Source organism: Strix uralensis, chromosome 2 (genome assembly GCF_047716275.1).
Source record: "Strix uralensis isolate ZFMK-TIS-50842 chromosome 2, bStrUra1, whole genome shotgun sequence".
NCBI classification, from domain to species: domain Eukaryota; kingdom Metazoa; phylum Chordata; class Aves; order Strigiformes; family Strigidae; genus Strix; species Strix uralensis.
The window spans coordinates 112,310,785-112,336,632 of record NC_133973.1 but is presented as its reverse complement, the minus strand read 5'-3'; the positions used below and the strand labels follow the sequence as shown (position 1 = coordinate 112,336,632).

Genomic DNA, 25,848 nt, shown 5'->3' with positions numbered 1-25,848 from the left:
GAGCAGGTCCAACTCTACCATGTTGCTCAGCCCTTACCAGCTGAGGTTTCAGTATCTCCTAGGACACAAAATCCACCACCTCTTTTGGCAGCCCATTTCACTGCCCTCAAAATCTTTTCCCAGTTTCCTAATTTCTAAAATTTCTAATTAGAACCTTGCTTTACACATGTGAGCTCAGTCAGAAGATCCCCACTCAGCTGTGTTGGCCTTCTGCCACATTCACTCAACTTTCCACACATGAAATGAAGCGTTCCTGTGCTTGGAAGAGGTTGTGCTCAAAAATGTAGTGGCTCAGCAGGCTGCAGTAGAAGACAATTTTAATCTTCATTCACAAAGCTGTGTAGAGATACCTGAATATGGGGGTGAAGGGGAAGTGCTGTTGGGAAAAAAAAAAAAAAAAAAAGCGCTGCTGGCCTTTATCAGTAGGAAGCCTGCATTTTACTAACCAGACTGGTTTTGTAGAAGATGCCTTTTCTGTTCACGTTCCCATAAAGGCTCTATGGCAACTGTGGCATGGCTTACCTTTAAAATACTTTTCTTGGGTATTTTTAAGATCTTTTCAAGCCACTGTATACAGTTATAAAGAGGGTATGGGGCAATTGAAGACTGAGAGATGGAGACCTACTGTCCTGCTCTCTCTCTTGGCTGACCCAATGTTTCCCCAAATCATTTTTCTTGGTTTTGCCTGGGACAATTTACTTTGCTGTATTAAATGTGATGCCTTTAGTTGGATGTCTGTGACAACCAGTGAATGGCACAGTTTCACTATAGCTAAATGTTGCCATGTGGGCTTTCACTGCAAGCAAGCTGGTGTTCTTTTTTAAACTTGCAATAGTATGTTCATGTCAAATGATTTGTTGTGCCAAATTATGAAGGTGACACTTAGCACGGTCCTGGTTGCAATGAGATCTGAAAGGCATGCTAGTAAAGCACATGTTTTGAGAAATACATGGAATATTTTCTGTGCTTCTTACCACTTGGAATCCTTCTGCAAAATGTTGTTTTCAGTCTTGAGTAAGAAGGAAGAAAAGAAAATCAGGAGCCCCATCAAAGAGAAGAAAGAAGTCAGAATGACAAAGCAGACAAGGACAGATCCTGGGGGAAGACAGGTATACTCATTAATTGTATTTACATTTCAAAGACGATTTAACTGCAGTGTTCTCAATCATACCCTCCACTTGGGTTCCCTGCCACACACCATGAATAATAAATGCACTTTGGAGGATAGAATAAGTGACCCAATAGGCTTCCTCCACTTCTGATTTCATGGGTGATCTTAATTTGAGAGGTCAGTACAAATGCCTATGGTAAGTGACAATTTTAGGTCAGTAATTACTAATTAAGACAGAAGGCAAGATGCTGGCTAAAGCACTTTCAAATAGATCACAGATAACCCTACAGGAGCTGATTAACTCAAACAGAACACCTCCTTAGGTGATAGCTATCAAATGATACTTAGAATGATTTTTTAAAATTAAAAAGTATGAGGGAAAAGGATTTATGAAACTCTTGGCTGAGTTTTCTCTGGAGAAAGAATTTTGATAATAAGTGGGATTAGCTGTTTGCCAATTAGCAGACAATTAGAAGAAAGACATTTACCCAGTGGGCAAAAATCTTTTATGATAGACTCACACTCATCAAACCTGTTTACACCAAAGAAAGATAAACAGTGCTGCGCTCACAGTGTCTTAGGTCTAGTGATGTGAACAGCACTGGTTGCTGCTATTGTGCTAACTTCACGTGGGATGTGTGGGACTCGATGTGACAGTGCTTTGTGTGGCAAGCATAGAAGAGAGGACCCCGAGCTGTGCTCGTGGATCCTGGGATGGCTGTGGATGTTTTTCAAGGGGTCCATAAAAGAAATTAGGAACAGCACAGCAACTGCCTATGGAGAAAACTGAGAAATCTCTGACACGGGAATTTTTAGGGACCTGCAAATCAGAATAAGTGAGAAGACATTGGCTTCATTAATATTAGTATCTGTAAAGGTGATCATCATTGGTAGATCAGGGGTAGTGTCAGACACTGGAAGCTTTTCTGAAAGTGTTTCTTGGACAGGTGAGGCCTCAAATTACCATAAATTCAGAGTGGCAGATGCGGTAAGGAAGAGCTGAGCTAGGCTGCTGCTTTTTTGTCTTATTTTTCCCAGCTTAGCAATGAATTTTTCCACATGGTTCCTACAAAATAGGGATATGTAGGCAGCACTGCTTGGCCAAAAGGCAGAGTGAGGGATGAATCTGTCTGATTTTATTGTTGTTTGTGCTCCTTTTTTCCATCCTCAGAACTTAAAAGATTCCTAGGTAGGATGCATCTCTCCTAACTGAAGCATCCAAGAATCAGTGTTTCAGGCTGAGCTCCTCTCTAAGATCCTTCCACAAGCAATGGAAAGAGATAAGCAGGCGCTGAACATGAGTGCTCTAATCCCAACAGCTCCTCAAGGTGTATTTCATGGTTCATCCTCCAAAGGGGCTATTTCTTGCAATTAACTCCACAGGCAATATGGAGCTCAAAGCTAGACTTACATACAGATCTACAGTCTAGATGCCTAAATGAGGCCAGAAAAATTGTACGTTTCTATTCTAAAATCCATCTCAGAACAGCAAAGAGCATAAGAGGAAAACAAATTAGGACCAAATATTGCTCAGGAGTTCAGAGCATTTTCCTGCTATATCCCTTGGCGCAAGGCAGCACCTACCCTGAGGACTACAAATGCGGACTGTGATGTAGAAATGAAGGAATGAACTCAATCCTGGTTTTGCTACTGGCATCCTGATCAAAACGAGAATTTCAAATAGAGCTTATGGCTTTATAACATTTGTGACATGCATAAATGTGAGGAAGTATTAATACGTGATGCTTCCAACCAAATCCATGTTTTTACTTTCTTTCCCTGCATAGTTAGGGCCCTGTCCTGGGGCAGCTTCATTTGCAAGAGGCTGAATTTGCTCTGATCCCAGGAAGCACTCGGCACCCTCCAGGGACAACCATCTGAGTGGAAGCCATCCTGTGTGGAAGCAAGTCTCACCCATGCCTTAGGCAGCACTTCGCTACACAAGAAGTGGGCCTTTGCAGTTTGTTTCATTCCAAACAAGGACATTAATTCCTTGTTGAGGGGAGAGTTGCTTTTAGAGCATCTGACAGTTGTCCAGAGATTGAAATTCCTTCCAGTTAGGCTAGTACTGTGCCTGTGACATGGACCTTGTTTGGGAACACCTGACCTGGAGCAGGCAGGCCGGGGGTATCAGCATTAGGAGAAATCTAGTAGTGACTCATTGCACCCTAGGGAAGAACTGGAAATGGTGACGGCCTTTTGTTCAGGGGATGCTGGAGCAAGCTAAAACCTTCCAAGAGGACCAGTCAGGTTCCATTAAAATACCTGTTTTGGTTTCCAGGAAAACTAAACATCAGGCGTGCTTGAGGGCAAGGACTGGCAGCTATGATCAAAGGCATTTTTCTGGTGCATTGTGTGGGTTAACAGTCTGTTGAACCATAGGAGCAGACATGATGGAGAGACTCAGAGCTGCAACATGCTGCTGCTGCCTAGTGCAAACTGAAGCTGCACTGAAAAATAAGGAGATGCTGTCAAGTCCTTCTGGCAATGGAACAAGTGTACAAAATGAAGGGAATGGTGTCGTCAGAGCTGAATGGCAGCAACATTTTGTGACTGAAAATGATTTTCTTCACTTGCACGACGATACTAACATTTAGGGGGAAAAAAGGAGCACTGCAGAGGCAGTCATTACAGATGGAGGAGCCTGATTAGCCCCTCTAGCTTTTCCACCTGAAAATACAAGATGTACTATGATACCGCCAACATGAACTCCATGGGAGGAAGTAAAGAAAATGTGATTACAGATATTATACCCAAATTGAATTAAAGCTGCATTAAAAAACTCAGATGACTGTACAGTTCCATGCTACGTTGGAAAAACATGATATGCATCTGCTACTCACAGACATATAAAGAACATGGAGGGGCTTATTTCTCAAAAATCAAATTTGATCTCTGACTTGCTGATTCCTAAATCCACAGAAACAAAGGCAGGAAGTAAAATTACAGACAGACCTCTCCAGCACATAAATAATCATCAGCAAAGCAGCCCTGTTGCTTGGGTTTTTTCTTTGTTTTTCTTCCAAATATTTACTCTACATTCCAACCTTAAGCAAAGTTACTTACTTCAGTTTCTTTATGTATAAAAATCAGATAATTATTCTAATCTTCTTTGCAAATGGTGAGTCTAGATAAAAGCATTAGTATTGCATGCTGATCTTAATAAATATTTTCTCAGTTGACTAGCGGTCACTGGAACACTTTTTTGTGCTATGCTCATTCACTGTACAGATTTAAGTGAGTTATTAAATCCTTCCGACTCATCCTATTTTTGCTGACAGGGAAAAAGAGCAATCCAGGCTTAAGGATACATGTCAAGTTCACTTTTAAACTATCTTTTGGGGGGGTCATGTAATGGCATATATGGAGGCAAATATCTCTGCTTTCTTGGCTGTGACTGCTCCAAGGCAATGAAAAAGATCTCTGGACTATGACAGTGTCATGAGTTACTGTCTCTGCCATGAGGGCTCCATACACCTAGTAATTCTCATAAAAAACTGTCTGTCTAGTATGACTAGAAGTATCATATAGGCTGACAAAGTGAACTCTAATAAAATAGTGTGTCTTTCAATTACTTCCCGCGTTATGTTACATCAAGTGGCAGACTACAATAAATTTTAAAAGAAAAAGTTGACATGAATGATTATATAGTTATAAATTAATAACAAAGACTTTTAATGTACATGTAAAAAATAATACAGCAATCACCTTCCAACTGTGTTTTACCTATTTTCAAGCAACAAAACACATCTGGCAGCTGTTTATGAAAAGGGGTCAGTGCGCTAAAATGTTCTCGGTCTGAAATAGTAACTCTATAAAAAAAAATTTCAATAGAGATGTATTTTAAGAACAAAATCAAAGAAAGCAGTCGCAGAACCTGAGAGTTTCAAAGCAGTCTCCTCCTCATAAGTCTCCCTCTCCCCCAAAAAGAACCCAGGGCTATAAAAAGCTTCAGGAAAGATTTTCAAAGGCGCTGAGTTTTCAAAAAGAAGAAAGCCCCTAAGTATTCTTTGTGCATTTCAATAAGGAAATTTCCCCTAGATTTTAACACTTCAGTCTTTTCTGTGAACACTCTCCAATTGGCATGGTCAAAGTATGAATAATATGTATCTCAGGAATATGATGCTCTGTCAGCTCAGCCAACTCCCCTTCTTTAAAAATGTGGTGGTACCTCAGCCAGGCCCCACCAGGACCTGTCTGCTGCTGGCTCTGCGTGGTCAGGGTGTGCTCATCGCTGCTTTCTGCAGAGAAGAGACTGTCATTCTTTTGTTCTGAGGTTGGCAGAAAGCTCCTTGATTTAGGTGATGGTCTATTTTAAGTTGTTGTCTGACAGCTAATTCTTTCTGATGTGAAATCAGGTCAGGTAAACACTCTGCTGCAATCGTGAAGAGTATCTGCAGCCACGGGGAGCTGTATAGTTGCTTGTCCTAATTCTGAATAGCAACTTCTGAAAGCCTTCAAGCAGTGTGACATGGGCAGCACAGGTTTAACAGCCACTTCAAAAGCTGTTGTATTTTCAAGACTCAGTTTGCAATGTAGAAAAAAGTCAGAAGTGTGTTCCAGAAAACCAAGCTCTGTTCAACTTTTTTTTTTTTTTTCTGTTTAATTCATTCAGCTGAACACTGTAATTGCAGTATCTAATGAGCTCTTCTTGGTGCCACTGATCACCCACATCTGATACTGAGTCAAGTGATCTTGAGAACAGAGACCATCTCAGAGATTTCTCTAACACTGTGCATGGTGCTTTTTTTCTCTCCTCCATGGGATGAGCTCCTTGCTGTCCTGTGTACCTCTGAAGTCCCATCCAACTTATGACAGGCCTGGTTCAAAGCCAGCTCTTTGTCCTTGTAAAGAATTGATTTTTGTACTCCATGTGAGCAAGGCTCACTCAAGGAGCAAGAAGGAGGTGAAGGATTCCAAGGAACAAAGACATCTTGCTTTTCAAATCTTCTCTGGTTTTGCTCCATTGCCCACACATATATCATTATCTGGCCTCCTATTCTCAAGATGCAAGCCATCTCTTTTATTGCTCGCATGTGCCTCTCTTCCGTTGAAAAATGGTGAATCACTAGAACAGAACAGATAAGGTGACTAAGTATCCCTCGAGGCACTAATGAATACAGAATATAAGGGCAGAGACTGGTTCTGACACACTGGCAGCTGATGGTATGCACTGCAGGAATACATCATTTATCTTCCATTGTGCTATGTGTTATTGTACTATCTGTAACATATCTACCATTGTACTATCTCTAATTCTAAGGAGTTCATAACACACTGACTTATTTTAAAAACACAGCAGAATTTAGAAACATTGAAACAAGTGACATCTTTCAGATCAGCAATAAGCACAACAGTCTTGTTTTCTCAATGAAAGGCTACCACTTGGTCAGTGGCAAAGCAACCTGGCCCTGTTTTACCCTCACCTAATGCTCATCTGCAGCCCGAAATAAGCCCTTCTGAAAGACTGAGGCCTTACACGATCCTTGCAACAGCTGTGCTAGTGATCCTGCTGACGATACCCATTAAAAGAGGACTAGGTAAAAACTGCCTGCCCATTGCTCCTCCTTTATTGACAGATGCCAGTAACAGAGCAGAGAAAAGGAACACTTGCTATCGGCCTGGGATATATTTAAATCATGAACATATGGGTGAAAAACACTTAGTCAACTAGCATTTGTCTCTTTCTGGCATTAACAAACATATAATGAAAACAAATAATAAGATAATCCCGTTCTTGCTTGATAACCCCCCACACCACACAAACATGCGTGACATGGACAACACCTCATCATTACGATGGTGAAACTCAAGCAGCACAGCTTCACTTGAGTCAGAACTGAGTTTAAATTTGACTCCCATTTCAATAAAAATTTTTGCCCTGAAAAGGGCAATTGGTATCAGGCTTTGGCAGGAATTTGCCAAAAGGCAGCTCTGCGGGTTGGCTCCTGCTTTCTGACTGTGCAGCTCTAGTGCAATTCACAACAGACGTTGAGGTTGATTAGGTCTTGGTGCACAGCAGGGACTTCAGCAAAGTCTCAGCTACATCAAATGAATGTTACATGAGAAATAAGAATAGGAAATAATCCTGGAAGAGTGCTGGAAAGGAAAGGGCACATATTAAAGATGCTGAAAACAAAAAGCAATAGAATTAGTGATATTCAACCTTATATTTTCCTCAGTGAAAATGCCTGTGCCAGTTTGGGCAGATATTTCTACACATACCACTTCATGTTACAATGATAAAACAGTTTTTGGTTAAGTTGTTGAGGTGTTTGTTTCCACAGAAAAATAACAGATCTTTCAAGGAAAAAAAAAGATGCAAGCTTTCAATTTTCATCTTTTTTTTTTTAGAAACTTAAATATAGAAGATGCTAGCAGAAGCTCTGTACGTACAGCTTCTCTGTGTCTGTCAGGGCAGCCATTCACTATCAGATCCATTTTGCCTCAGAAAAAGAGACACTTTACAATTTAAAAGAATAACAGCATGCAATCCAGCTGAGATAGGAAAACACTCTCCCTGCAATGAATGATGCATTCAGAGCCTCTGCAGCAATGTGAGGATCAAAAGGTAAGCTTTGAAGAAATAGGGTCTTTTAACATTTAGTTATTCAGCTGCTCTGCCTGTAGGTTTCACTTGTTTGAGATGAACAGAAATCAATTCCAAAAGCTCAGGTCTTCTAGCACTAGTCGAGACACTGACATTGAAACATTATAACTTTTTAATTAAAAAGGCATCAAGTATCATTTAAGAAATTACAGAGTATTAATAAAATCTCACACTGAGCAAAACTTCAGTGTTGTCAAGATAAATTTGTCAGATAATTTTAAAAGCTATGGGTGATGTATTCCATTTAAACATGCATAATTTAAGGAAACAGCATGTGCATGGGGCAACATCACACTATCCTGAAATCACAGATTATTGCACACAATTTTTTTTAATCAAAGCCAAACATGTCAGGCTCCAAGATTGCCATGCAGACACATTCACCTAAAGCATGCAAGTTATAAAAAAATCATTTCTTTATTTTATTTGACACTAAATTCCTTGTATGTTGAAATTGTGTTTAAACTGAACAATCTGTACTGTGCAGTAAAGGTGTGGTTTCAGAGATGGAGCAGCTCACGTTAGCTGGCAGTGAAGCACAAACACTCACTTGATTGCAGCTCAGCAGTGACATGAGCCTGCTTCCCTCTCCTGCAGTGGCAAAGGTTCAGATCTGCTTCTCCTACAACTCCTCTCATACTGATGAGTAGATGGCACTAGGGGCAATATTTCATAGAAACGTAGGATGGTTTGGGTCGGGAGGAATGTTCAACAATCATCTAGTTCAACCTCTCTGCCATGGGCAGGGACATTTTCCTCTAGATTGTGTTGTCAAAGTTCCATCCAGCCTGACCTTGAATGATTCCAGCGGTGGGGCATCCACAACTTCTCTGGGCAACCTGTTCCAGCATTTCACCACTCCCACAGTAAAGAATTTCTTCCTAATATCTAATCTAAATCTACCCTCTTTCAGTTTAAAATTGTTGCCCCTGTCCTGTCACTACAGGCCCTGGTAGAAAGTCTCTCTCTATCCTTCTTACAAGCCCCCTTTAAGCATTGAAAGACCACAATAAGGTCTTCCTGGAGTCCTTCAGTGCTGCACCCCTAGAACAATCTTTCACCAGCTGTTCAACATATTTTAAGGTGATTTCCCACCATCCAAACACTACAAAACAAGGGTCCAGATGCTTGAAAGTGCATTTGTCATAATGACTGGTACTTTAAATGAAAATTAGTTTTGTCCTAAATTACAATAATTATAGAAGCTTGCAGGTGGTGAAAACAATATCAGGGCGGTGGGAACTCGTCCTAGGTCAGAGCAAAGATCCCTCCAGCACAGGGCTGTGGCAGTAGTCAGCACCAGATGTTCCAGAAAGAAAGAAGGGAAGAATAGTGATGCCCTCTCCCCTTGCCTCCTGTGGTCAGCAGCCTAAGAGCTTCCTCAGCCACAGGCTGGAGCTTGTATCTAATAGCCAGTGATGGATTTGTCCCTCATGGATACTTCCTTGGACTCACTTGTACTTCTGAAATTCACATGTCAAAGGAATCTGCAATTTAATTTTTTTTTTTTTTTAATGATTCCTTCTGGTTTAAATCTTTCCCTGTGGTTCTCCTGTTGTAAGAAACCACAGAAATTGAGTCCCTATTCACTAATTTAGTACCATTTGTAGGTTCCAGGATGCTATCTCCCTCTCCCTCAGGAGCAGTATGATGTATACACTTCTTTTACAATACTTCTATGACGATACTCTTTTTTTCTTAGGTGAAGAGCTCTAGCCCATTATCTATCCTCACAAATAAATAGTTTGCACCTTTGATCTTTATAAGGACATTTATTAGTTCATCTATATCCTTCCAGAGATGGAGAAAACCTGAATTACATGCAGTATTCGAGATACAGATGCACCAGGTATTTATTTTCTACCATTCTTCCAGATTTTGATTTTTGTTCTTAATATCTGAATTCTTTTTTGACAAGTTTTGAACACTGAGGTAACAATTTTCAGTGCAATGAAAATGAGTCTGATAATGACTTCACTATCTCTTTCCTAAACAGGAACAGAGGGTACCACTGTGCCTGTACAGTTAGTTATTTTTTTCCATGCACATTACCTAGCATTTATCCACAAGTACTTCTCTGCAATTTTGCACCCAGTCATTAGTTTCACGAGACCTTTTTTGCAACTCTTTGCAGTCAGTAAATCTGAATAACTCTACATCACCAGCAAACTTTATTACTAGCCTATTCATTTAATTTGTAATTATAAAGTACATAGGAATCTGTTGAACGGCGGCCTTTTTATAGGTGCCACACACCTACACTAAGCATTCAACATTGAGTCTTTCAGCACTTTCCACACCCGTCTGCTAGCATTTTACCCTTCTGGCTTTCCCTTTCAATTTTCTTAAGAGTTTCTTCCTTTTTGGTAGTAAACTTTTATGCAGTGGATTTTTTAAAGCATTTTTGTTCCTAGCAGGAGGTTCAATTATGGTCACATTAAATTCAGTGAGAGCATGTAGTTCTTGCACAATTACTTATTGATGTGGGCCTGATGCACCGTTTCAGACTAATAAGAGTTGTTTCCCTTTTGTGGGTTCTCAGATTAATCTTTCCAAGAGGCTTCATGCCCCTGTGTATCATTTACACAACCTACATATGGATAATTGCAGTTTCTCAATATTGTGTTTTCTGTCCTCACAGCCCTCACAATCTCTCTTAATAATCTGTGGTCATTTTCCCAGGTTTATCAGAGAGTTAGTGATACATCCTTATTATTACACTGCTCTCCTTTGTAGCTCTCTACCTACTCTCATTTCTTCCAGAAGTTTATCCTCATGCTTTTTTCCACAGAAGAATACTCAGAGCTTTTAGCTGTTATGCAACCCTTGTAACAAAAGCTAGAAAAACCCCTTATGTTCACTACAAAAAGGACTTTAATGAACATTATATCATTATCATACTAACCAACACCATGCCATGGTGATGGGGACAAGTAGGACCACATTCAATTTTTTAAACATCCAAACAAACAATTGCAAAAAATAAATCTAAGAACAAAAATATTTGTTTGGGGTGAGCACACATGCTTGTCCAAAACCCCTGGCAGCTCTTTGCAGCAGCAAGGTCTTGCTTCACGGATTAACAGTTGTTATAAATCAAGCATTCCTTTTCATTTTGGCCATACATTCCCCTAGCGTACCTAGAAGTCAATTCAAATTAATTTTGTGCCATGTACTGCTCATTCCTACCACTTTTGTTTAAATTGAAGACTGAAAGATTTTCCATAACTGAAAAATACACAATGCAATTTTAGATTTCAAAGGGAGAGGGTGAGGAGGAAAGGAGAACATTTCAAAGATTCTTCTCTTCTTCATTTCATAAGAATTTAATTAATTGGTCCTTCTCTTAATTTAATACTGTGACTAATCCTACTAAAAGGGATTATTTAGAACAAGCAGACAATGCAAGATACATTTTTGTGTCATCCAGCTGTCTTCAGAGAACAAAACTGAAAGCATCAACAACTTTGAATTTTTTTTTGAAAGTAATTTTCAAAATTTATATTTTAGGTCAGTGATTCAATTCCTGTTAAATGGCAAAAAGAAATCTGTGTAATCAGAAATTGCTTTTCTCTGTCATATTTCTTTATTGAAGTTAAATCCCTTCAGAGACATTTGGAAAGTATTTAAGGATCACATAATTTTTATCTCGGAGACTCTTTTGTATATACTGTATACACACTTCAGATGTCACTTTATCTCTGTCAGCTCTAATAATAGGAACAATTGGAAGAAATATAGAAGGCATGATTCTAAGTTAAATATTATTTTATTCGCTTCATTATGGTGGTATCAAAAATAAAAAGGGGAGGAAAAATACTAATATACCAAAGAATTATTTAAAAGAATTACTGAGTAAACTTCAAACAGTGTTTCCATTAAAAACTTTTTGCTATTAAAAACATTCCTCATTAATTACTTAGGTTGGAAAATTTGTTCCTTCTTTAATTTTTGCACAGTTATGCTTAGCATTAGCAAATGAGGTTGCTGCCTTTATAAAAATCATTATAATTATGAAATTTAATTAACTTATTAAAACCTTGATTCAGGAATATAATTACATACTTAATTTTAAGCATCTGAGTAGCTACAGTGGTTTCAGCAGGACTACTTCTGTGTTTATATTAAAGATAATTCTGAAATGCTTGTCACAGCAGCATAGAAGTAAGGACACCTATAGCTAAAACCAGCAAAAGAGGATAATAAAATAAAGTCAGGTCATCAAACTGTTCCCCTCCTTTGCTTTGTGCCATCCTCAAAGCGCCTGCTCCAAGCCTGCATTACTCTTCCCCTCTTCCCACCCAGGGCAGCATGGGTTTGCCTGGAGCTGCTGCCCTGCTCTCACTGGCTGCAGTACCTCTAGGGCTCTCCCAGTGGGCTATTGGAGCCAGCTCCCTCTGGTCTCAACCACCATTTAATCTTGCTTATACACTTTACATTAGTCAATCACTGCATACAGAGGAAATAATGCAGGCAGCTGCTGTCTTTCCTTGACTCCTGGGTGTGCTCCTACATGCTGGGCTACAGATTTAAGCTCCCCTTCCACCTCCTTTGGGCTTTTTAGCTGCAGGTTCCATGTGATGGTGGTGGTGGTTTTCTCCACCCAACGCTGCCAAGTGTTGGAGGACGGGGACACATCCCCAAGTATTGGAAATGCAGGTTTGAAACCCCTCCGGCTGAGGAAGGTGAATCAAGCTCTCCTGCTTTCTGGGTGAGTGCCCTGAGGACTTGGCTGTACTGGAAAGAGAAAAAAGCAAAAACTCTGCAATGCTCTGTTAGACACCAACCCCAAAAGAGGCCTTGATACTATGGATCTTTATTTCATGAAGAAGGTTTAAAGGTGCCTGAATGTCCTTCTGGATCTATTCTGAGTCTCAATGTCTTACTCAGCAGGAGAATACATTTTTGGTAGTACAGAGTGAAACCCCTGTGCTTGGAAGCCTGCTCTCAGGTGACAGCACAAACCTGCCAAAACCATCACATGGAAACTGCTCAGCCATCCCTCCTTCCAAAACCACGGTCACATTGCTCTGCACCCCGAGAGAGCAGAGGACAAGAGCCGTACATGAGCAAGTTATGCAGCCAGCAAGAAGCTGTCACCTCTTTTAATGACACCCAACAGCTGGTCAAGACCTCGCAATCAGGTAACGTGTTGTTAAGAACATGTAGGTGAGATTTAAAACAGATATACTGTCAACACAGCGACAGTGATAAGACCACAGATAGCTGATTGTGGTCTAAAATAAATTACTACATTTAAAAAAACTGAGCAGGCTGCTGACTGTTACTGTGAAAAAAACTAAATATAAGGGTGCATTTGGAGTTTGCACCAGGACAACCAGAGCAACTTGGGGCAATAGAGGGGATTGTAAGGGGCAGAGATCACTGTGTTGTGATGCACATTTTTCTAAGGGAAGAAAAAGAGAGAGTCAAGTTTTCTGACCTGACCCCATCCTGAGATAACTATGTATCATCCACTGGAAATTAACTTAGGATATTTTTGATAAATCAATTATAACTTGCATGAAAAATATCAGTGCAAGGAACACAAAGCTCCTGATTTAATTAAGTGAGATGATAGAAATCAGGCTCCTCGCTGTTGGTGAGAATTTCACCAATAGACAACGCTGTCAGCTGACGAGCCCAGTGACAGCAACCACCTGAATGACAGATAAAGCCTGCAGGTGTCAACCACAGGCTCTGACTGTCCTGTGGAGCTTCTCCACATTTCTAAGAATCTGAAACTAAGAAGCTAGTGATTACTAGCTTAGAAATAACTTTATTATTCACTTCACAGAATCACAGAATCGTCTAGGTTGGAAAAGACCTTGAAGATCATCCAGTCCAACCATTAACCCAACATTGACAGTTCCCAATTACACCATATCGCTAAGCGCTGTGTCAACCCGACTCTTAAATACCTCCAGGGATGGGGACTCCACCACCTCCCTGGGCAGCCTATATATAAAACGCTAACAGTGGTGAGACCAAAGCTGAAATCAGGGCTTGCAGATGACTCAGAAGAAGCAGAGGTAGTCTGTGGATTGTCAAAACCAGAAAATCCCACTATGGGTGGCATTTCTCCTCTGTCTCCGAGACCTCCTGTGATATTCAGAATTTGTTAGTATTTTGCACTCTGACTTGCATCAGGGAGGAGAGCTTGCTGCTGTGAGAGGACCTGTACTAACATTAGGCAGCAACTGGTTATAGGAGAGGCAATGGATTTTTCTCAAAAAGGCCAGGTGACCTTTACATTAGAATAGATGCAGAAAAATAGAAGTTGTTCATTTTCCAGCTCGAAGGCAAAATTAAACACTTAGCCCAAATTTGTCTAACCTGCTCTTAAAAGCCTCTTAATGTCTGAGGTAAATAACCTTTGCTGTGGGGTAAGATGATATTTTTTTCTTCCCATGTCAAATAAAGAACAGCTTTCTGTAAAAATCTGTAAAAAAAACCCTGTGAAAATGTATTTGAAGACTATTATGTTTCCTTCAGTCTTTTCTTTTTTTCCTTTCTTAACTAACCAAACCCAATTCCTTTAGCTTCCTCTAATAATTCAGATTTTCTAAACATCAGTTATTTAAAATGTCTCCATATTGACTGTAAACTTTGTAAGGCATGATCCTCAAATGCAGATATGATATTCCACCTAGGATCTCAAAAGTACCAAGCACAGAAGGGTGACTCATTCTTCTGCCTTCCATGAAACTGTGCTGTCACCATACCCCAGGAAGGTATTTGCCTGGTTTTGTAACAGCACCACACAACTCACACATATCTGGCCTGTGGTCCGTCTTGCCTGGCCATTATTTCTCACTTTGTTCATTGAATGTTTCCTTCCCGAGCATGGTACATTCCTCTCTGTTGTTTCTGTATGTCTTCTTGTTGATTTCAGACAACTCTCCATCATTTGGATGTCAAATACCATCTTTCAAAATAATTCCAACTCTTTCTACATAGGAGTCACACACAATTTGTTCAGTATGCTCTCTAGTCTGCCATCGAAGTTATTAATTAAAATTTTGCATTGAAACAGATGTAGGGTGGGTTCCAAAAGCATCCCCTTTGAAATGCGTCTTGATTGGACAGTGAACCACTGAGCCATTCTGAGAATGATTTTTTCCCATATTCTTAGCTCTATTTACTTATTTTGCTTGCAACAATGACACAAGAGTCAAGATATATCATGTCTTTGCCTGCTACCCTGTCTAATGGGATGATTACCCTGTCAAAGACAGAGAGCAGATTGGCTTGCTCCTGACAAATACATGTTGGCTGTTTCCCATTACATTAGTATTCTGTAGGTTTAAATAATTTATTCTATTTAAATTAGATTATTTAAATTATTTATTCTAGTATCCTTGCATAAATCTAAAGCTGTCTTCCTCTTGATATCCTTTCTTTCTCTTTTGGAAACAAGTATTATGTTTACTTCTCTTCACTTGCTGGAGATCTTAAAGATAATCTGCTAGCTCACAGCACTTTAAGATTAATGTCATGATTTCCTAACAATTTCTGTAATCTAATTTATCTAAATATTCTTTAAGACGTTATTTCCTTTTTATAGTCTAAACTCCTATCCTCTGGTTAAAACTCTAACTTGTTGATGACTACTATTAAATTTTTGTAAAGACCAAAGAAAAATGCAGCTTCCTCTGTCATCTGCTATTTTGTCTTCTTTCCTTTTTGTTTTCCTCTTGCTTCATATGCATTTATAAAACCTTATCCTAGTTCTAATTCATGTTATGCTGTAGTCATCCTGACTTTGCTTCTTCACAGCATTCCTTGTAATTATTGATAGTCACATTTTCTGATGATTTCTTTTCAATTTCTATGGCATTAAAGAGATCTTGATGCTGTCATACCACACCTTGTTATACTCTGCTTTCCATGGGGACGGATTGCTTGTTGTGCCTTTAACGTTGTTTCTTTTAGGGAATGTAATTGTCTGGCCACAGTGTCTTTTTGTTGGAAAAAAAAACCCTCTTAGAATGTAATCCCGATTGATCCTTAGGAAAAACAGAATTTAGGAGAACTGGCAGATACACCTATCTGACAAAACTCAGTGTTATGCAGAAATAACCAAAGTTGCACAGAAATATGATGTTTCTTTATGGGGTAAAGAAACTATGTCATGACAGCACTGCAATATTGTGCCCATATTAATTGGCACAACAGTTCAATGTAACTACTCTGATATGATCTGATACTAATACTTGGTTTCTTCTTGTTCAGCATCTGTGTTGGGTTTGTGTGAGTGGCAGGGTTTTTGGTAGCTGGGGAGGGGGCTACAGCAGTGGCCCTGTGTGAGAAGCTTCTCGATGCTCCCCCAGCTCCAAGTTGGATGTGCTTCTGCACCAAGGCCGAGCCAATTAGCAACAGTGGCCACGTCTCTGCGATAATGTATTTAAGAAGAGGAACCTGGGAGGAGGGGTTGGAGTTTTGAGGAGGACACCCATGTGAACGCTGAGGTCAGTGGAAAAAAGGAGGAGGAAGGGGGGAAAGTGCGTCAGTGCAGAGACTCCCCTGTATCCCATGGTGAGATGGCAGGGCCACCCCGCTGCCACCCATGGAGGTCACTGGTGGAACAGATGCCCACCTGCAGCCTGTAGAGGACCCCACACCAGAGCAGGTGGCTGCACTCGAAGAAGGCCAGGACTGTGTGGCAGGAAGCCCCCATGGTTGTAGTTCGACACTCAGAGGATTTCAACACATGGAAGCGATCCACACCGGAACAGCTAGGGAAATGCTGCAGCCTGTGGGAGAGACTCATGTTGGAGAAAGTTTGTGGAGGACTGTCTCCTGTGAGAAGGGAATCATGCTGGAGCTGGGGGAGAATGTGAGGAGTCCTCCTCCTGAGGAGGAAGAAGCGGCAGGACTGACTGCACCCCCCCATTCCCTGCCCCCTACATCACTGGGGGCAAGGAGGTAGAGGTATCGGGAGCAAAGCTCATCCTGGGAAGAAGGGAGGGGTGAGGGGAAAGTGTTTTTAAGATGTGGTAATGCTTTTTACTGTCCTACTCTGTCTGTTAAGTGGTGGTGTTGTTAGTGTCTGAATTAAATTTATGTTCTTTTTCTTCCCCTGATGAATCTGTCTTTTGCCCATGACCATAACGGGTGAATCATCTCTCCCTGTCCTCACAGCTTTCTGCTTTATTTTCTCCTTCCCAGTCCTGAGAGGGAAGGGGTGAGTGAGTGGCTGTGTGGTGTTTGGCTGCTGGCCAGGTTTAAACCTTGACAGCATCTCATTGAATTTTACCATAAAGACAGAATGTTATATAGTAAGGAAACTCTCCTGGACCTTTTATTTGGACTTCTTTTTTTCCCCAAGATACTCTTCCATCTTGTAAACTTTAAGAATTATACTATTTGAAATTACGCAGACCATTTTCTCAGACAGTGTAAATTAGAGGACCAGACAGGTTTATGTCCCTTAGGTTTCCCTCACTTTCTCTGTTAAATTACCACATGACTAAAAGATCACAGATTAAAGCAAAGTCAATTTTCACATACTGGTATTAACACCAAGGAAAGCTATTTGATGCTCTTCACTCCAGGAACCTTTTTTTCCCACTGGGATGAAAAGTCTGATCAGATATTTCAGTAATATAAAAATAACTTTACTGACTTGAGTATTTGACTCCTAATAGGAGAGGAAAATGTCATGTCTTCACCTCTGCATTTGGAGGAAAAAATTACTTATCTAAATTAATAGAAGAAGCTTCTTCTTATCCCTTGCCCATCTCAGAGTCCAAGAGCTCTGCATATACAAGATTTTATTAACACAGAACATGACCTTTCCATATAAAGGAGAAAACCACCTTGACAGAGGTAAAGCCATGCTAAAAAATCAGTCCTGTATTATGATTCAGAACAATTCCTTAGCCTAAGTGGAAACATGAGTGCTAGTCCTCTTTCCATTACTGCAAGTGGCAGAAATCCTACTTATTTCAATCATACAGGAATGGCTTCATCATGCTAACATTAACAAAGCCATCAGTATATAGCAAAGGGGGTGATTTTTGTTGTTCAGTGATATTAAATCTCAAATAAAATTATGTTATGAATACACTGGGAAAATGAGTATGATTTTTTTCTTAAGGCAGTGAAAACATTGTGGAATGAGTTGCATACTCACAGGGCAAATTCGTCTCCTTGAACAGAAAGTTAAGCCTTTGAAAGCAGCACATTTTAAACTTTTGCTGATATATCATGTCTAGATTTGTTTCTTGTCAGTATAGGTTATGTCAGTCATGGAACTGGCAAAAATACTTTGTTATATATGCACACACAGTAGGTGTTGAGTCCGAGGAAAAATCATCAAGTTAGGCTTGACGCTCCTCTTCTGCCAATATTTCCTACTACAGACCTGGCTTTTGAACATCTACAGAAATTTCTTGCCTCCTTTGACAATCTCCTGAAGATTAAGACAACACTTGCTTACCAAACTATGGTATATATGTACTATACAAGTATTATACTATATAATAGTATATATAATAATTCAACACATTATTTGAAGCTTTATAATGCATCTGAACCATATTTTTCAGCAATAATAAGAAAATATGATCATTACTATGGTTCATGCATGATCTGTTATGGTAAAAGCTGTAACAGAAATAACTTCGTAATTTGCAGCCATATTATGGTGTTGAAAGGACCACAGTCCATAACCACACAGTTCTACCTGTCACCCAAGTGTCCTTCTGGATTCTTCACCGATTCTGGCTTCTCGCACACCAGCTGTGCAAAAGAGCTTTCAGTTTGCTGTGGATGGGAAGGTCTGTAGTTCTGCATCTCCAGCAGCAACCTCAGCCCAGCTACTCTGCTTTTCTGCAGACTGTTCACAAGTACTCCTGGGGCACAGACTCTTCTGAGTCAGACAATTTCTGAATGTTGCTACATACCCTTTTTGACAAATCTGGCTTGTCCTTCACTTCCTTACCCTGCATTTCCAGAAAATGCCAAATCACCCTTGGGCACATGATGGTTGTTACTCCATCTGGGAAAAGGATGTGAAACCCTGATAATAACAACTGTTAGCTATTAGTCACATTTCTCAAATCATGACTGAAAGATTTTCAGACAGTGTGGCTGAGCATGGTTCCCATCCCCGTACCATGATGTACCAGTGACAATAATGCAATCTCAAATTTCCATCAAATGTCAAATGGACATGGACTTAAAAAGTAAAGTCCTTCAGGGCTTAAAGAAAAGTCACCCAAGACATGGAGAAGAGGCTGTGGCAGGCTACTCACTAACATCAAGAGATGTGAGAGGTATTAACATTTCACTTTGATTTAACAAGGCTTAGAGACCTTCACACTCCTTTAGTTGAGAAAAGAAAAATCAAGTTTGCTGAGCACTGTATTTGCTTTATTTACAGTACTGTCCATCTTTTGATCAGTATAAACTTACTAACTAACTTTAAAAAGGTGGCTGAGTAATTTCAAGACTCCCAAAAGAAAAGAACCCTCAAATTTTAAAAGATAAAAAAGCAAATGCTAAAGCTAACATTCAGTGTCTGCTTTAACAGTGGCAAAGACAGGTAGCTGTTAGGTTGAAAAGGGCAACTAAACAAAAAGGAAAAATCTTGCAAGAAATTAAATCTGAGGGTATTGGATGAACATTTTAAGGTGGCAGTGCCACTGAAACAAGCTCCTCTGCTTGCTTTGTCATTGGCTCCTTGTTCTTCCTCTGCATTACCTCCTGCTTTTGCTGAAACAGGTTTCTCTGCAGTGAAGCAATTGATAACTGATTTCACTAAAAACAACCTTTCTTTTTGCTGTGTTACTTTCCAGCTGGATCAGCGTCATAGAATCATAGAAAGTTTGGCTTGGAAAAGACCTTAAAGATCATCTAGTTCCAACCCCCCTGCCATGGGGAGGGACGCCTTCCACTAGACCAGGTTGCTCAAAGCCCCGTCCAACCTGGCCCCGAGCACTTCCAGGGAGGGGGCAGCCACAGCTTCTCTGGGCAACCTGTGCCTGTGTCTCACCACCCTCACAGGAAAGAATTTCTTCCTTATATCTAACCTAAATCTACCCTCTTTTAGTTTAAAATCATTACTCCTCATCCTATCACTACACTCCCTGATAAAGAATCCCTCTCCAGCTTTCCTGTAGGCCCCCTTTAGGTACTGGAAGGCCGCTATAAGGTCTCCCTGGAGCCTTCTCCAGGCTGAACAGTCCCAACTCTCTCAGTCTGTCTTCATAGGGGACGTGCTCCAGCCCCCTGATCATCTTCATGGCCTCCTCTGGACCTGCTCGAGGAGGTCTATGTCTTTGTTATATTGGGGTCTCCAGAGCTGGACACAGCACTCCAAGTGGGGTCTCATGAGAGCAGAGAAGAGGGGGAGAATCACCTCCCTCGACCTGCTGGCCACATTTCTCTTGATGCAGCCCAGGATGTGGCTGGCTTTCTGGGCTGAGAGCACACATTTCCGGGTCATGTTGAGCTTCTCATCAACCAACACCCCCAAGTCCTTCTCTGCAGGGCTGCTCTCAATCTGTTCTCTGCCCAGCCCGTATTTGTGCATGGGATTGCCCCGATCCATGTGCAGGAATTTGCACTTGGCCTTGTTGAGCTTCGTAAGATTTGCATGGGCCCACCTCTTAAGCCTGTCAAGGTCCCTCTGGATGGCACATCCCTTCCCTCCAGCATGTCAACTGCAACACACAGCTTGGTGTCATTGGCAAACTTGCTGAGGGTGCACTCAATGCACTTTCCATGTTACCAACAAAGATGTTAAACAGCGCTGGTCCCAACACCTACCCCTGAGGAATGCCACTCGTCACTGCTCTCCACTTGGACGTCGAGCTGTTGACCACCACTTTTTGAGTGTGACCATCAAGCCAATTCCTTATCAAAATGTTACCTGTGTAAAACCGTATGTTTGAATAAGTGCCTAGGTTACAGTGCCACTATTCAAGTTAGCATCAGATATACTGCATTTAAATCTTCTAAGGAGGACAGGGAGTCATGGCTTTAGTATGTAAAGCTTTACTATGTAAGTTACTATGTAAGTTATACTTTTCATAAACAATGCAGGCCTTACTAACGACTATGCCCTTGAAGAGAAACTGAAAGATGGATAAAATGGAAACATCCTGCCCAGAAGATGCTGAAAGTTGAGTACTTGTGACAGAAGCATAAAGTCAGCAAAAATCTGTGGTAACTGGAGGAAAGGTAAAGATGGCAGGGGGAGATCGCAACCACCAACTCAATTTAAGACCAAGAAGATGTGCCCCCCTCACCCTTTGAGTTTGCACAGAATAATTAAAAGACACTATAACTTTAAATCGAGAAGAGGCACATTGTTAACCAGTGAAAGACAAAGTGATAAGAAACTAACCAATGGTCATTACAGTAAATGTGTATTTGTGTAGTTTGAAGTGTACAAATACACCAAAGTCCTTTTGTGTGGTGTGCTAGCTTTGTGGAATTACCACCTAGCACCCATCTTTGTGCAAACATGAAATAAATAAAATACCTCTGCTCTGTGTGTATATTGGCATTTTGCACACAGGGTAAACAACCCTGCTTGTGGAACAACACACCAAGTGGTCCATCCATCAAATCCATGTCTCTCCAATTTAGAGACAAGAATGTTAGGTGGGACAGTGTCAAAAGCTTTGTACAAGTCCAGGTAGATGACGTCAGTTGCTCTTCCCTTATCCACCAATGTTGTAACCCTGTTGTAGAAGGCCACCAAAGTTGTCAGGCACGATTTGCCCTTAGTGAAGCCATGTTGGCTGTCACCAGTCACCTCCTTATTTCCCATGTGCCCTAGCATAGTTTCCAGGAGGATCTGCTCCGTGGTCATCATTCTTCAAGCACAAAAATTATTGTGTTGCCTGACAAATCATGAAGCATGGGAGTAAAAAACAGTGTTTGGAAAAGTACATGTGGTGTTTTAGGCCCTGCCGGGGTCCGAGACCACGTGGCCGCTGCCCCTCCCCCACAAAGGGAGTGAAATACAAAGCCCCGGGACTGAGATAAGGAGAGGTTTAATACAACAGTGCAACAGCAACACAACAAACAACAACAATAACAATAACAATAACAGTAATAACAATGAACAGAGCAAGATATGTACCGATAGAGCAGTGAGAGCAGAGAGATTGCATAACACACGTGTTCACCGATTCTCCCGCGCTTGGGCACCCCGGATGTGATGTCAGCATGGTATTGAATAACCTGGCTAGAGCTTCCCCCCACTGCTGGGGAAACTTAACCCTATCCTGGCTAAACCAGGACAGAAGAATTTAATAGTGAGCTTCAAATATGCTCAGTGTTCCTAAGCAAGTTTTGTTATATTTTCTTCCTGCTGGAGCCAACATTTCAAATTTCTTCCATGTGATAAGGCACAAACAAGGCTCTCCTCTCCTGTTTTGCACACTGCAGTTTAGATGTGCTTGGACTAGAATAAAACTCAACTCACATCTGTGTGACTTACCCATTTTGCAGTTTTTCACTGAATTTGCAATACTATACATTTTTTGTTCTAATACAGATTTACGTGGTCTATGCAACCCACAATATTCTGCTGGTCACAAAAACCCCCAAACCTAGAAGAGACTGCAATGCCTGCCTAAGTGGTTTAGACTCTTTAAAGGTCTGGCCTATAGACACTGGTGGCATGCAGAACTTAGCAGCGATGGACAGGACAGCATCGAAGCACTCACTTTGATAAGGCAGACACAAGCTATGGTATACCATTACTTCATGGCCTTCATTTCGTGCTGATTCCATCAATGGGAAACAGTAGTTGCAACCCAGTTTATAGACTTGAGAACTGATGTGAAGGTATTTGCCATTTCCACAGCCTGAAGAAATAATGAGGAGGAGAAAGGTGGATATTTGGTGTCTGTGCAAAAGAAAATGTATTCTTGACATAAGCAATGATGTATGACCTTGACTGGCCTAATAGCTTGAAATTCTCCACCCATTTTAAAGGAGATACGATTGCAGTGGAATTCAGGTTATTTTTTACCATCACAGTACAATGAGCACAGACTGCTCCTTTCTGTCTAGCAGGCTCTCTGCTGTATGACAGGAGGTGTTCAAGTGGGATTGCTAGAGAGCATTTACTTGGCCTTCCCACCACATATGGAATCAAAAATATTTATGATAATGATGCTACTGCAATTCTGCTTGTAATACACTCAAAATGCTAAGTGAAAGCATCGTGTAGTAGGAGCACAGCACTGAATTATTCCTGTGTATTGAAATGCTGATAGACAAACTAGACTGCTAAGTAATTAAGTCACTATTAGACCAAACCATTAAATCCATTGTTTGCTGTTTTAACTGCTGCTAATTGCTGTCACCATGACAACAGTGGAGTTTCTTTTTCTGGTATCTCCACGCAGTTTCCTTTTCATAATGGAGCCTGCGACACAGAAATTTACATCTTGTCAAATTGAAATACTTCTTGTTTTGAAATAAAGGCAGACATCTTTAGATAAGAACAATTTTAGTGTCAGCAGTTAAACGGATCTTATCTAAATTTTTGATAATTTGTTTGCAGAATTATCTGAATCTTAACACAAAGTGCATTTTAAAGTAGATCATTAATTTTAAAAACTTGACTTCTCACTTGCATCATAAAAAACATAGTTCAGATTAAGATCAGGGAGGTAAATGCATCGGGCTAGCATAATACCCTCTACCGTGTGCAGACCTTAGTTCACATGCTGTTTATGGCTACACTTACACCAAACATTAAGCTTGGGCCAGAGCCCAGATTTTCTCTCTAATGCATTTATTTTTTAAAAAATTATAGTTATTTTGGAGCCTTTCAAATATTTAAGTCCCTGTATTTAGGTTACAGCCATCCCATAGCACCTATTCTGAAACCCTGTGCGGGTGCCTATGTTCAGCAAGGAGAGTCCGGGCCCCATCAATCTGTTATGCCATTTGAATGGGAGATGAATCATTGCTCAGCTGCAGATAGAAGTCTGCTCCTAACTGCTTGTCTAATATTAACTGCTGATCCCATCTCCCAGGAATGAAGGAAAGATATCCAGAGAAAAGCTGGAGCTCTCTCAGTCCTTCTCATGCCTGACTTCAGCACCAGCTGAGAAGAGGTGCTGTGAAATGGTGTCAGCACTTGGCTAATATTAGACTATTTTCTGAGGAAAAAGAGCAGAAAGAGGAGTACTATGGAGCTCTGACTGGAAGAGAACTCTAGGACTTTTTCTGGTTTTCACTTTTGGAGGGAAAGGCTCCAGTATAAACCAAACAACAGCTACTAAATACACCTCCTCTAATCCGACACCAGAGGCTACTTCCCGGGGATGGAGGGGCACAGGAGAGTCCTGCAGGTAGACTCTTCTCCAGTGCTGTGGCACCACTCTTGGCAATTGTGTTTCACACAGAACTTGTCTCTGTCCACAGACCCCACAACAGCATGCCAACAGCCTCTGCAGGCCAAAACCCAAGAGCCAAGCTTGAGCTTAAGTTACAGTGTTAACAAAGTTCAAAGTCTGTGACATTGGTAAAAATTCAATGTGCTGGTTCTTTGTACATGTTTTATTTGTTCACATTGAAAACACTGCAAAATCTGGTAGGAATATAGTTCCCAGTTTTTAGACTGTGATAAACTGGGAAAAGTATATGATAAAGTTTGAATGACGCCCAAAAGTTAGTGTGATTAGCCCAACCCTCAGTAATTTTTCACAAACTTTCTCATGCTATAGTGGGGAGACTACACATATGTGTTGCTGGAAAGGATTTCAGGTTCCAAACTCTATTTAGAAGTCTAGCCTAAAAATGTAGAAATGATGAGTTAATTCCCAGATCTCATCTGGGCAACCAGCATGTATCCACTTCTGATGCATGTGCTGAAGCCAGGACAGAGGCTTCCCTTGTACCATTTAGACATTCTCAAACCTTTGGGGAATTAAAAACTGTCACACATTGTTCACCAAAGCACTCAGGAGAGCATCATGATACTTGCTTCAAATTAGCCACACACAATACATGTTGTAAGACCTAAACAAGATTTCAAATTCCAGAATTATCATATCAATACACAACATTAGCATCCACCAATGACATCTTAAAAAATTTAGCTTCAGTTTAGTGCTTCAGTTTAGTTGACCTAGTGGATACTGGGAGAAGTCAAATTGTCTTCATATGACTATGAATGGTGGAGAGAAGTAGGAGACAAACTTGATAGTCAGTCTGCCAATTTCGATGCCCTGGTTTGGTTCACAAGCTCCAAACTCTTCTGCCATAAATATTGCTTGATAGAAAGAGAGGACATACTTAGACTGTCATTAGCAATGTGAAGACAACCCCACTCACCAATATCAGCAATCAGGCTGCCTGGTTCCTGCTGTGAAATGAACTGCTGCACCTTTGGCCATGCCTTGTAACATGTGTCACTGAAGTAAGGAGCAATTTTCTCATATACACTATGAATGTGATCCCTCTCAAGCTGGCTTGCCTCCTTCTCCATCACAACCAAGGCTATGCTAACTCACTGAAGGTAGCACAACTGTCCTAGAGAAAGGGAAGGGAGAAAAACAAGCACCGAAACTCTTGTTACCGAAGTACATTTCCTTAAGTTAAGCAGTATGACACTGTTTATTCAGGAAATAGTATTTTCAAATACTATGTTGCCATTAAAGAGAAATTGCTGAGGCTTTTAGAGGAAGAAAGGTCATCTATTCTATGATTTTATACAATGTATTGTTGTCTTATATAAATCTGGAAAGAATTTTAAGACCTACCACACAATGTTTATTAACTTGCTTATATTGTTATACTTTGGAAGTTGTTAACTTTTGCTGCAAAAAGTCTTCCACCCTTTTTCAGTCTACCCTTGAAAAAGATATTTCGTAAGAAGTCCTTTGTTTACAGACACATCTTAAAAAACAGCAACTGAAAATGATGATGAATACCAAAAGATGCTTAGAATCTGAAACAAAAGCTCTGAGAGGCATCGTTTCTCCTCCGCTTCATTCAGAACCCAGAAAGATCCACGCTTACAGATTTTCCATTGCACAATTCATTGACACTGTGTGTTACTATGAACAAAAAATCTTTCCAGCTTTCCAAGCATCCTTTTTTTCAACTGTTCTGGATTGGCATGGTGCACTGGTATTAGCAATGC

General features: G+C 40.6%; 1 pseudogene; it reads right to left on the bottom strand.

Annotated features, from left to right (window-relative positions):
- Nucleotides 1–5,075: 5,075 nt before the first annotated feature.
- On the bottom strand, nucleotides 5,076–25,191 carry LOC141940017 (putative tRNA methyltransferase 9B; annotated as a pseudogene).
- Between the last annotated feature and the right edge of the window lie 657 nt (nucleotides 25,192–25,848).